The following is a 13,318-nucleotide window of genomic DNA, read 5'->3' on the forward strand; positions in this document are numbered from 1 at the left end:
TGCCACTCTCTTCTGGCCTGCATGGTTTCTGTTGAGAAATCAGCTGACAGTCGTATGGGTACTCCCTTGTAGGTAACTGACTGTCTTTCTCTTGCTGCTTTTAAGATTCTCTCTTTGTCTTTTGCTCTTGGCATTTTAATGATGATGTGTCTTGGTGTGGTCCTCTTTGGATTCCTTTTGTTTGGGGTTCCCTGCGCTTCCTGGACTTGTAAGTCTATTTCTTTCACCAGGTAGGGGAAGTTTTCTGTCATTATTTCTTCAAATAGGTTTTCAATATCTTGCCCTCTCTCTTCTTCTGGTACCCCTATAATTCTGATGTTGGTATGCTTGAAGTTGTCCCAGAGGCTCCTTACACTATCTTCATATTTTTGGAATCTCTTTTCTTTTTTCTTTTTTGGTTGGGTATTTTTTGTTTCTTTGTATTTCAAATCTTTGACTTGATTCTTGGGATCCTCTTGTCTGCTGTTGGATCTCTGTAAATTATTCTTTATTTCAGTCAGTGTATGCTTAATTTCTAGTTGGTCCTTTTTCATGTCCTCCATGGTCTCACTATACTTATTGAGGGACTCACTAAATTTATCGGCGGTTTCCATAAAATTCTTGAAAAACCTTATAAATGTGGCCTTGAACTCTATATCCAGTCGTTTGCTTTCCTCCATTTCTGCCATTTGTGACCTGTTTCTTTGTCTCTGCATTTTGGCTGCTTCCCTGTGTTGATAGAGTGGCTTTGTGTGCTAGGTGTCCTGTAGGGCCCAGTGTCTCAGCCTCCCCAGTTACCTGAGGTGGACACTCTTGGTGCACCCCCTTGTGGGCTTTGTGCACAGTCTTGTTGCAGTTATGCCTTGGTTGTTGTAGGATCACTGGGAGGAATTGACCTCCAGGCCAATTGGCAGTGAGAATCAGCTGTGTCTGCAGTGGGAGAACTTCTGTGCTGGAGACACCCTTCTGGGGCAAAGACTTGATTCAATGGGGCTTTGGTGCTCACTGAGACTGCACCCTCTGACCACTGGGTACAGTGGCTCTTGGATCTAAGGAGGTGCTAATTTAGCCTCTGCCTGAGGTTACACTGCAGGAGCTACAAAGAGAACTGCAGATTCTCCTTCCTTTTTTGGAGTTTGGAGGTGCCCTGATGAGGCCCAGCTGTGAAGCAATGCAAGCCGCTGTGGGGCCTTGGGCCTTCTCTTGGAAGTTCTGGGTCTGTCTGGCCCAGCTGCAGTTAGGTAATTATCAGGTTGCAAAGGGCTGGGGCATTCATATGCAAAAGCCTCTGCCACAGCCTGGGTGGGGCGGGGTCTCAAGGAATCAAAGGGCGGAGCAAGCAGCTATGGCGGATCCTTAGCCCTGCCCTAAGGAGTCGCGCGTCTCAGTGTCCTGGTAACGGCTGCAAGCACCTCTGAGGGAAAGCCGCCCTCAAGTTCGCCCGCTGCCAGACAGTCCAGTTTCTCCCCGTATGAGTCCTGGGTCCCCAGAGACTTCCCGGAACCGGAGTTCAGAGCCGTCGGGAGCTTGTGACTCCCTCCGGATTCAAAAAGACAGCCACGTCCTCAGGTGCCAGCCCCTTTCTGCATGCGCGAGCCCCCGTACCTCTGCACTTTACTTCTGCAGCTCCTCTGGCTCTCAGTGTGCTTTTCTTTCCTTCTAGTTGTAGAATTTACACTCAGCTAGCTTTCTTGTAGTTCTGGATGATGTCCGTTTTGTATTTTTCAATTGTTGTGGGAGGCAGCAATTTCCCGGTGTTTATCTATGCCGCCATCTTAGTTTCTCCTCGGGTTTGATAATCTTGACACTATATCAGGTAATTGCTTCCTGGAGCTGTCATATGGACGGAATTGATGAATGGCTCTTATGTGCTCTGTGATGTGGTCTAAGATAAACAGTCTCCTGACAGAATCTAAATACACACCAGTCCTCCTGCCAACAATCATCCATTACTAGTTGCCACCAGAATTCTTTCTCTCTTTTTGAAATGGTCTAAAATCCACCTCAGCTCTCCCTCTGTAAGGCACAGAGCATCCTTCACAACCTCACTGTGTATTCATGGCCCCAACTTCCCTCACCCACTGCCCCTTCCCCACAGCTCAAAGGCAGGTTTCAGATCATCGCCTCTCAGTAGTTGTGGGGCAGGGATGTTTTAATGCTTTTCAGCCCACAAATACCTGTCCATCACGGAAATGCCCACCTGAGTTCCTAAATCTGGGCTGCTTCTGGAACTTCTGCAGTCTGCCTATGGAACCCCATCTTCTCCATTTTCTCTTAGCCACATTTTGTCCCTGGGGTATTTACCCTTGCTCTAGTGGACCACAAAGTGTAGACACCCTCTTGTTGTTGTCTTTGGCTAGTTCTTGCCTGGAGCCCTGAAAAGAGGCCCCTGCTGCTTAAGGTGGGATCTGTAGATGGCAGCATTGGCCTCACCTCGGAGCTTATTAGAACTGGAGACTCAGACCTCCTACAGCAGAATCTGCATTTGAACTCAATCCCCAGCCAATGAGCATAAAAGTGTGAGAAGCACTGGTGTAAAATACATATTGGCATTGTCTGACAGGTGCAAAGGTGCTATTGAGACTCCGTACCTGTGAGTCAAAGCCCAGGATCAGATATCTGGTTTACCAAGTACAGCAGGCAGGTGGGTTTTGGCAGCCTGAGGACCATCCTCCAACAAAGAATAGCAGATGCTGGCAGCTGGGAGGAAAGGCATGCAACTAGGATAAATGGAGAGATCAGAGGGAGTGTGGGCAGATTCCACCTGCCATACTTCTCAGAGGAGCAGACTGGATCTAATTTGATCTCTCCTGATTTTATCTATAATTGCTCAATGCTAAACTCCTCTGAGAGGAAGTGAAACACTTAAAACACCCTCTTCACTAGCAGCCAGCTTACCAGCCTTAAAACAATTGTGACCAGGTTGCAGGAACAGGGAGAGACGACGTTAGCAAAGCTAATTTCTTTCTCAAAAAGTAAGTAGTCTGTTGCTAAAAATTTTTACTAAGCTGGTGATGTGTGAATGTGCATGGGTACTTAATTGTGTTTTAGAAAATGGTGAATGTAAGTTTTGAGGAAGTAAATGTTCCCTGCTTTTCTTCTTTTGTGGGAATCTCCCCAAATTACAAAAATAAGTTTCAATAATAATGTATTTGATTTTTTTAAAAATTAGATTTATTGAGGTATAATTTATATACTGAAAAAATAACCCTTTGAAGCGTATAGTTCTCTGAGTTTTAACAAATGTTTATAGTTGTACAGTCATCACTACAACCAAGACATAGAACAATTCCATCAAAACAAGAAGTTCCCTTCCATCTCTCTGTGCCTTTCTCTTCCCTATGCCTAACTCTTGGCAACCACTGGTCTGATTTCTGTCTCTACAGTTTTGCCTTTCCAGAATATCATGTAAATGAAATTACTCACTTGGCATATTTCATGTCTGGTTTCTTTCTCTTGGCATAATACTTTTGAGATTTACCCATATTATGCACAACAGTGGGTATTAATATAGCGAAACCATTCATTTTTATTACTAAGTAGTAATCTTGGTATGACTATACCGAGATTTGTTTATCCAGTCACCAGACATTGGGATGATTTCCACTTTTGGGCTATTATGCATATTGCTGCTGTGAATATTTGTGTACAAGTTTTTGTGTGGATATATGTTTTCATTCTCTTGGGCATATATCTTAGAATGAAATTGCTAGGTCATATAGTAACTTTTTAAAAAAGATTTCTCTTTAGTTAAAACCTACTTATACTTATATTTTACTTCTGAGATATAAAAATAAGCAAGTTCTTCAATTTAAAATGGGAAAAGATTGTCAGCGGAAATTCAGAAGAGGAAACACAATAAGCAAATAAATATATGAAAATTAAACACTACAGCACATTTTTTTTAAAATGGGAATTAAACAGCAATAGGACTTTATTTGTGTTGAAAGTTTATCTGTGTTGAGGGTTCTGAGCTGGGAGGTTTTTGGGCATTCTCATGCTCTGTTGGTTGGCATATATTTGAAATAATCTTTGGGAGGGCCTTTGGCAATATGAGTCAAAAACCTTTTAAGTAATACATAATCTGACTCAGTAATTTTGCATTAGAAATCTATCTTAGGGAAATTAGTATGTTCTCTAATATTTAGGTGACTAGATGCAGAATGGCTTATATAATATCGAAAAACCCAGAAACAATGTAAATGCCCCACAATAGGGTGGTTAATGAGTAATTTAATGTCCTTCCTTAGACTACTCTGAAACAATTAATAATTTTGTGAAAGTGTATTCATCTTGAAAAGGAAGAGTGGTTATAATGTATTTTTAAATAGGAAATTATAGCCCTGACTGGCTTGGCTCAGTGGATAGAGCATCAGCCTGTGGACTAAAGGGTCCCAGGTTCGATTCTGGCCAAGGGCACATGCCTGGGTTGTGGGCTCTATCCCCAGCATGCAGGAGGCAGCTGATCAATGATTCTCTCTCATCATTGATGTTTCTATCTCTCTCTCCTCCCTTCCTCTCTGAAATCAATAAAGAAATATATTTTAATAAATAAATAAATAGGAAATTATAAATAGTATGTACATTTTTAATTAAAATAACTACATGAGTCATTTAGGATGCATTTAGTTATAAGTAATAAAGCACTCAATTTATACTGACTTCAACAAGCAAATTTTTTGGTTCATATAACTAGAAGCTCCAGAAGTAAGACAGATATTGGTGTTAATTTAATTTAGCAGCTCAGAATGTTCTTTAACTGAATTTCTTTTTATATCTCTTTTTGCCTTCTGCACCATCTGCTTTCACCTGAAAGTGATTTTTCTTGCCATGGCAAGATGGCCACCAATAGCTCCCAGAGCCATTTTGTTCAAACCCAGAGGAGCGTCTCTCCTCCAGCCTTTAGCAGGAATCCTAGGCTTCCCTCTGATTGGATCATCTTGATCATGTGCTTTTCTGAGCAACGAGGGGGAATGCTTTGTATTGCTTGGGTTAGGTCTGGGTTAGGTGCTGGTCCTTAAAATAAGCATTGTGTCAAGGTCATATGATTATTGAAATTTTGTTTAGTGAAATCAGGAACTAGGCAGAGCTGGGGATAAGGTTAATCCCTGTTCCACACTGGTGTGGGGTGGAATGGATGTTGAGAGCTCATCCTAAGATTCACCTCACCACAGAAAAGAGCCAGATGGATGTTCAACAAACTGTTAACTGTAGTTACTTTCAGGTGATGAAATTATAAGGAATTTTAAATTTTCTTTGTTATGCTTATCTGTATTTTACATTTTTGACAATAAACATATTACTTTGATAACTTCAAAAAGAAACAAAGGCTATAAATATGAGGAGAAGCTGGTGTGGAACATTTATAATTAGTAGCTTGAGGGAGTTAAAGCAGACATGTTGGTCAACAGGAACTATGAGTTTTCATAATGATACCAACTGTGCTTTGCAGAAGCTTCTAACTTCCTTTCTCTTGCTTCTGTTATGAAACTGTGGCCATTTCCTATAGGAGTAGTCCGAGATCTTTGAAAGTTAGTTTGGCTTAAAACCATTGGTTGCAATGGCTTGAATGTTTCCCTTATGTTAGGGTGGGGAAACCTTTTCGCTTTCTCTAGAGACATTTTTTCCTTGTCACCTTTAAATGCCGTCAAGTGGGTCCCAACCCCAAAAGGGTGCAGAGAACATGCCTCTCTTTGTAGAGGGTCACTGTGTACAGAAGGGGAGGCGCTGGCCCCCTGGGTTCTCCCGCTCCCTTCTTGGAGAGAAGACGCTAAGTGCTCTTTCAGGAAGTGGCTGTCATCGAGGTCAGGAAACTCTCCATGCAGTGAATCACAGTGTGACACTGGCTGCAGGCACCACTGAAGGGGCCCCAGCTCTGAAGACTCAGGGCCCTGGGAGAATGTGAAATGAGGCAAGTCTCTTGATTCACTTCTACTACCTGCTGGGCATTGGGAGTTCTTCCTGGGATTCACAAAGAAACTCCTGCTGCTCTCCCACAAACTGTCTCCTGGAAAGAGAACTCATTTTTTTTTTTTTTTTTCCTTTCATTGGCAGGAAAGATCTCCATTGGGAAAGGTAAGGATTTTTCATGTCAATCTAGATATCTCATTTCTCACTTTTATTTCTGTGTGAAACTGGTTCTCAGTGTTATAGTTTCAGAAATTTGATTTTATTTGATGCTGCCTTTCTGGAATTATTCTATTGTGATGGTAAGCAATAAACTGGCATCTTAGTTTCATAATGAGAGGTACACTTACCAAAAAGATCAGAATGCTCCACTTGGTCTCGGTAGGAAAATATGTGGGAGAGGAAATGAGGCTAGAAGGTGGACACTGGGTGGTCTAAAGGAGCCAGTCTGTGTGTCTACTGGTAATATCATTCACACCCCACCAGAATGTAACCTTCACTCAAGTACGAACATTTTTGTCTTGTTTGATGTATCCACAGCATGAAGGACAGTTAGAGTCACTCGACACATCCTAATATATAAAAAGTCAGGGGCTGTCATAACCGAAACAACCGAATGGATGACTGAACATCAGACTGTGTGGAGCGACCAGGCCAGTAGAGGGGTTAGTGAGGGATGACCAAATGACTGAACAGCAGGCTGCATGGGGCAACCAGGCTGACAGGGGGGCCGTTGGGGGCAACCAGGCCAGCGGGGGAGAGGGGACAGTGAGGGGCAACCAGGCTGGTGGGGAGGGCAGTTAGGGGTGACCAGGCCAGCAGAGGGAGGCAGTTGGGGGCAACCAGGCCAGCGGCGGTGGGGGGGGAGCAGTTGGGGGTGACCAGGCTGGCAGGGGGGGGGGGCAGTAGGGAGCAACCAGGCTGTTGGGGGTGGGAGGGAGGCCAGGCCGGCAGAGGGGGCAGTTGGGGGCAACCAGGCCAGTGGGGGGGCAGTTGGGGGCAACCAGGAGGGTAGAGGGGGAAAGTTGGGGGTGACCAAACCAATAGGAGGGGCAGTTAGGGGCGATCAGGCTGGCAGGCAGAAGTGGTTAGGGGTGATCAGGCTGGCAGGGGGGAAGTTAGGGGTGATCAGGCAGGCAGGCAGGTGAGCAGTTAGGAGCCAGTGGGCCCTAGGGGTCCTGGATTGGAGAGAGTGCAGGCTGGGCTTAGGGGACCCCCTTCCACATGCATGAATTTCGTGCACTGGGCCTTTAGTATGTGATGAATAAATGAATGGAAGGCCAGCTGGATGAATGAATTATTTTTTTCTATTGTCACTGTCCTCTGCAAAGTTTTCTCTAACTTTTCTAGGAATATTAGACTCCTTCCTTTGGGTTTCCATGGTACTTTGAATTAAAGCACTTTACTTATAGTATTGAAACTATTTGCTTACATATCTATCTTGTTTAAATGACTGTGAGCTCCACAAATGTAGGGATTCTGCCTTTTTTTCACTTAACTAACTGGAGACACTTCATAGTACTCTGACACATAGTAGATATTCATTGAATAAAATAATAATACTGTGGAAACCTCCTGAATATCTCTCAGCTAATGGGATCTACTGGTTCAGTGGATCAGGATATTCCACTCAACAGGACCTGTTTTTCTTCAATGTTGGTAATGCATTATTAACTTAATACTCATTGCTTCCAAATGAACAAGCATCTTTTATTTTCTTTTTTAATTTTTTTTTCCCAGTTGATCAGCATAGCCAGGTTTTCTCTCCAGGTTCTCTAGCTAGGTTCTTTTTTTAAAAAAATTAATTAATTAATTTATTTTTTATTGTTTTATTGCTTAAAGTATTACAAAGAGTATTACATATGTTTCCTTTTTTCCCCTGCCCTTGACAATCCCCTGGGCTCCCCTACCCCCCAGTGCCTTATGCCCATTGGTTATGCTTATATGCATGCATACAAGTCCTTCGGTTGATCTCTTACACCACCCCCTCCTGCCCCCGAACCCTCCCCGGCCTTCCCCCCGTAGTTTGACAGTTTGTTCCAGGCGGCTCTGCCTCTGTATCTATTTTTGTTCATAAGTTTATAATGGTTTTTATTATCCATAAATGAGTGAGATCATGTGGTATTTTTCCTTCATTGACTAGCTTATTTCACTTAGCATAATGCTCTCCAGTTCCATCCATGCTGTTGCAAATGGTAAGAGTTCCTTCTTTTTTACAGCAGCATAGTATTCCATTGTGTAGATGTATCACAGTTTTCTAATCCATTCATCTAATGATGGGCACTTAGGCTGTTTCCAGATCTTAGCTATGGTAAATTGTGCTGCTATGAACATAGGGGTGCATATATCCTTTCTGATTGGTGTTTCTGGTTTCTTGGGATATATTCCTAGAAGTGGGATCACAGGGTCAAATGGGAGTTCCATTTTCAGTTTTTTGAGGAAACTCCATACTGTCTTCCATAGTGGCTGCACCAGTCTGCATTCCCACCAGCAGTGCATGAGTGTTCCTTTTTCTCCACATCCTCTCCAGCACTTGCTGTTTGTTGATTTGTTGATGATAGCCAATCTGACAGGTGTGAGATGGTACCTCATTGTTGTTTTGATTTGCATCTCTCAGATGATTAGTGACTTTGAGCATGTTTTCATATGTCTCTTGGCTTTCTGAATGTCCTCTTTTGAAAGGTGCCTATTTAGGTCCTTTGCCCATTTTTGATTGGATTGTTTATCTTCCTTTTGTTAAGTTGTATGAGTTCCCTATAAATCTTGGAGATTAAACCCTTATCGGTGATAACATTGGCAAATATGTTTTCCCAATGCAGTGGGCTTTCTTGTTGTTTTGTTGATGGTTTATTTGCTGTGCAGAAGCTTTTTATTTTGATGTAGTCCCATTTGTTTATTTTCTCTTTAGTTTCCAATGCCCTAGGATCTGTATCAGTGAAGAAATTGCTTCAGCATGTCTGAGATTTTGTTGCCTTTGGATTCTTCTAGTATTTTTATGGTTTCCCGTCATACATTTAAGTCTTTTATCCATTTTGAGTTTATATTTGTGTATGGTGTAAGTTGGTGGTCTAATTTCATTTTTTTGCATGTATCTGTCCAATTTTCCCAACACCATTTATTGAAGAGACTATCTTGACTCCATTGTATGTTCTTGCTTCCTTTGTCAAATATTAATTGAGCATATTGGTTCGGGCCGATATCTGGCTCTCTATTCTATTCCATTGATCTATATGTCTGTTCTTGTGCCAGTACCAGGCAGTTTTGAGAACAGTGGCTTTGTAATACAGCTTGATATCTGGTATTGAGATCCCACCTACTTTGTTCTTTCTCAGGATTGCTGCAGCTATTCGGGGTCTTTTTTATTCCAGATGAATTTTTGGAGAGTTCGTTCTAGGTCTGTGAAATATGCCGTTGGTATTTTAATGGGAAGTGCGTTGAATTTATAGATTACTTTGGGTAGTATGGACATCTTAATGATGTTGATTCTACCAATCTAAGAACATGGTATGTTCTTCCATCTGTTTATGTCTTCCTCTCTCTCTTTTTCAATGTCCTGTAGTTTTCTGAGTAGAGGTCTTTCACCTCTTTAGTTAAGTTTATTCCTAGGTAGCTTAATTTTTTTGGTGCGATGGTAAATGGGATTGTTTTTTTAGTCTCTCTTTCTGTAAGTTCACTATTGGTGTATAGAAATGCCATAGATTTCTTGGCATTAATTTTGTATCCTGCTACGTTTCCAAATTCATGTATTAAGTCTAGTAGTTTTTTGATGGAGTCTTTAGGGATTTTTATGTATAATATCATGTCATCTGCAAATAAGGACAGTTTTACTTCTTCTTTTCCAATTTGGATGCCTTTTATTTCTTCTTCTTGTCTAATTGCAATGGCTAATACTTCCAGTACTATGCCGAACAAGAGTGGTGAGAGTGGACATCCCTGTCTTGTTCCTGTTCTTAGGGGAAATGGTGTTAGTTTTTGTCCATTGAGTATGATGTTGGCTGTGGGCCTGTCATATATGGCTTTTATTATGTTGAGGTATGATCCTTCTATTCCCACCTTGCTGAAAGTTTTTATCAAAAATGGGTGTTGAATTTTGTCAAATGCTTTTTCTGCATCAATTGATATGACTATGTGGTTTGTTTTTTTCAATTTGTTTATGTGATGTATCACGTTTATTGATTTGCGGATATTGTACCATCCTTGCATCCCTGGGATAAATCCTACTTGGTCATGGTGTATGATCTTTCTGATGTACTGCTGGATCCGATTTGCTAAGATTTTGTTGAGGATTTTGGCATCTATGTTCATGAGGGATATTGGCCTGTAATTCTCTTTCATTGTGTTGTCTTTACCTGGTTTTGGTATTAGGGTGATGCTGGCTTCATAGAATGAGCTTGGCAGTGTTCCTTCCTCTTGAATTTTTTGTAGTAGTCTGAGGAGGATAGGTTTTAGTTCTTCCTTGAATGTTTGCTAAAACTCCCCTGTGATGCCGTCTGGTCCTGGGTTTTGTTTGCTGGAAGCTTTTAGATGACTGCTTCAATTTCTTCCATAGTTATTGGCCTGTTGAGATTTTTAGATTCTTCCTGATTGAGTTTTTGAATGTTGTATTTTTCTAGGAATATGTCCATTTCCTCCAGGTTGTCTAGTTTTTTAGAGTAGAGTTGTCCATAGTATTTTTTAACAATCATTTGTATTTCTGTGGGGTCTGTTGTTATTTCGCCTCTATCGTTTCTGATTTTGTTTATTTGGGTCCTCTCTCTTTGCTTCTTGGTGAGCCTGGCTAGAGGTTCATCAATCTTGTTTATCCTTTCAAAGAACCAGCTCTTGGTTTCATTGATTTTATGTATTGTTTTTTTTTGGTCTCTATGTCATTTATTTCTGCTCTAATCTTTATTATCTCCTTCCTTCTGCTCACTCTGGGCTTTTCTTGTTGCTCTCTTTCTAATTCTTTGAGATGTAGATTTAGATGATTTACTACCATTTCTTTTTGTTTGTTGAGATAGGCCTGTAGAGCTATAAACTTCCCTCTCAGGACTGCTTTCATTGTGTCCCATAGGTTTTGGATTGTTGTGTTTTCATTGTCATTAGTTTCCAGGATGTTTTTAATTTCTTCTTGATCTCATTGGTAACCCAAACAATATTTAATAACATGCTATTCAGCTTCCAAGTGTTTGAGTATTTTGGGTTGTTTTTATTGTAGTTTATTTCTAATATTATGCCATTGTGGTCTGAGAAAATGCTTGGTATGATTTCAATCTTCTTGAATTGGGGGAGACTTTGTTTGTGACCCAATATGTGGTCTATTTTTGAATATGTCCCATGAGCACTTGAGAAGAACCTATATTTCGTGGCTTTGGGGTGAAAAGTTCTGAAGATGTCAATTAGGTCCATCTGATCTAGTGAGTCATTTAGGATTGCTGTTTCTTTGCCGATTTTTTGTCTAGAGCATTTATCCAGTGATGTCAGTGGTGTATTAAAGTCCCCTACTATGATTGTATTGTTGTCGATCTCTCCCTTGATATCTTCCAGGAGTTTGTTTTATGTATTTGGGTGCTCCTGCATTGGGTGCATATATGTTTATCAGTGTTATATCCTCTTGTTGTATTGATCCCTTTAGTATTATGAAGTGGCCTCCCTTATCTCTTGTTATGGCATTCACTTTGAGGTCTATTTTGTCTGATATAAGTATTGCTATCCCAGCTTTTTTTTCATTTCCGTTTGCCTGAAAGATATTTTTCCATCCCTTCACATTCAGTCTGTGTGAGTCCCTTCTTCTGAGGTGGGTCTCTTATAGACAGCAAATGTATGGGTCATGTTTTTTTATCCATTCAGCCACTCGGTGTCTTTTGATTGGAGCATTTAGTCCATTTATGTTTAAAGTTATTATTGAAAAGTACTTGTTTGTAGCCATTTCTATTTTTTGTGGCTGTTTTCTTTCTGAGCTTTTTATTTCTTCTTTTTTACACCAGACCCTTTAGCATTTCTTGCATTGTTGGCTTGTTGGTGATAAACTCTGTTAGCCTTTTTTTTTTGTCTGTGAAGCTTCTTATTTCCCCTTCAATTTTGAATGATAGCCTTGCTGGATAGAGTATTCTTGGATTCAGTACTTTGCTTTGCATCACTTTGTAAATTTCCATCCATTCTTTTCTGGCCTGATGTGTTTCTGTTGAGAAATCATTTGATAATCTAATGGGAGATCCCTTGTATGTAACTTTCTGTCTCTCTCTTGCAGCCTTTAAGATTCTCTCTTTGTCCTGAACATTTGCCATGGTAATTATGATGTGTCTTGGTGTGGGTCTTTTTGGGTTCACCTTGTTTGGGACTCTCTGGGCTTGTGTGACTTTTTTCTTCCCCACCTCAGGGAAGTTTTCTGATATTATTTCTTCAAATAGGTTTTCTAAGTCTTGTTCCTCTTTCTGTTGTTCTGGCACCCCTATTATTCGTATGTTGTTTCGTTTCATGTTGTCCCATAGCTCCCTTAGGCTCTCCTCCTGTCTTTTAATTTTTTTCTCCAATTGCAGTTTGGTTTGGGTGTGTTTTGCTTCCCTGTTTTCTAATTCGCTAATTTGGTCCTCTGCTTCTCCTAGTCTACTGTTGAAACTTTCTTTTTTTTTTTTTTTTTTTTTCTTTTTTTTTTTTATTGCTTAAAGTATTACAAAGGGTATTACATATGTGTCCATTTTATCCCCCTGCCCTAGACAGTCCCCTAGCCTCCCCTATCCCCGAATGTCTTATGTCCACTGGTTATGCTTCTATGCATGCATACAAGTCTTTTAGTTGATCTCTTACCCCCCTACCTCCTGCCCCGCAACCCTCCCTGGCCTTCCTGCTGCAGTTTGACAATCTGTTTGAGGCAGCTCTGCCTCTGTATCTATTATTGTTCAAAAGTTTATAATGGTCTCTATTATCCATGAATGAGTGAGATCATGTGGTATTTTTCCTTCATTGACTAGCTTATTTCACTTAGCATAATGCTCTCCAGTTCCATCCATGACGTTGCAAATGGTAAGAGTTCCTTCCTTTTTAGAGCAGCATAGTATTCCATCGTGTAGATGTACCACAGTTTTCTAATCCATTCATCTACTGATGGGCACTTAGGCTGTTTCCAGATCTTAGCTATGGTGAATTGTGCTGCTATGAACATAGGGGTGCATATATCCTTTCTGATTGGTGTTTCTGGTTTCTTGGGATATATTCCTAGAAGTGGGATCACAGGGTCAAATGGGAGTTCCATTTTCAGTTTTTTAAGGAAACTCCATACTGTCTTCCATAGTGGCTGCACCAGTCTGCATTCCCACCAGCAGTGCACAAGTGTTCCTTTTTCTCCACATCCTCTCCAGCACTTGTCGTTTGTTGATTTGTTGATGATAGCCAGTCTGACAGGTGTGAGATGGTACCTCATTGTTGTTTTGATTTGCATCTCTCCGATGATTAG

General features: G+C 41.0%; 1 protein-coding gene across 2 annotated transcripts in view; it reads left to right on the forward strand.

Annotated features, from left to right (window-relative positions):
• The first annotated feature begins 2,852 nt into the window (after nt 1–2,852).
• Nucleotides 2,853–13,318, forward strand: part of LOC118662197 (rhodopsin-like) — a 31,916-nt gene continuing 21,450 nt past the window's right edge. Inside the window, exons 1-2 of one of the 2 annotated variants that reach the window (XM_036320826.1) lie at nt 2,856–2,954; nt 6,034–6,054. The gene's annotated coding sequence lies outside the window, so the exon portion shown is untranslated. Of the gene's footprint in view, nt 2,955–6,033; nt 6,055–13,318 lie in introns of both variants that reach the window. The other variant, XM_036320827.1, reaches the window with a different exon arrangement.

Source organism: Myotis myotis, unplaced genomic scaffold, assembly GCF_014108235.1.
Source record: "Myotis myotis isolate mMyoMyo1 unplaced genomic scaffold, mMyoMyo1.p scaffold_m19_p_8, whole genome shotgun sequence".
NCBI classification, from domain to species: Eukaryota; Metazoa; Chordata; class Mammalia; order Chiroptera; family Vespertilionidae; genus Myotis; species Myotis myotis.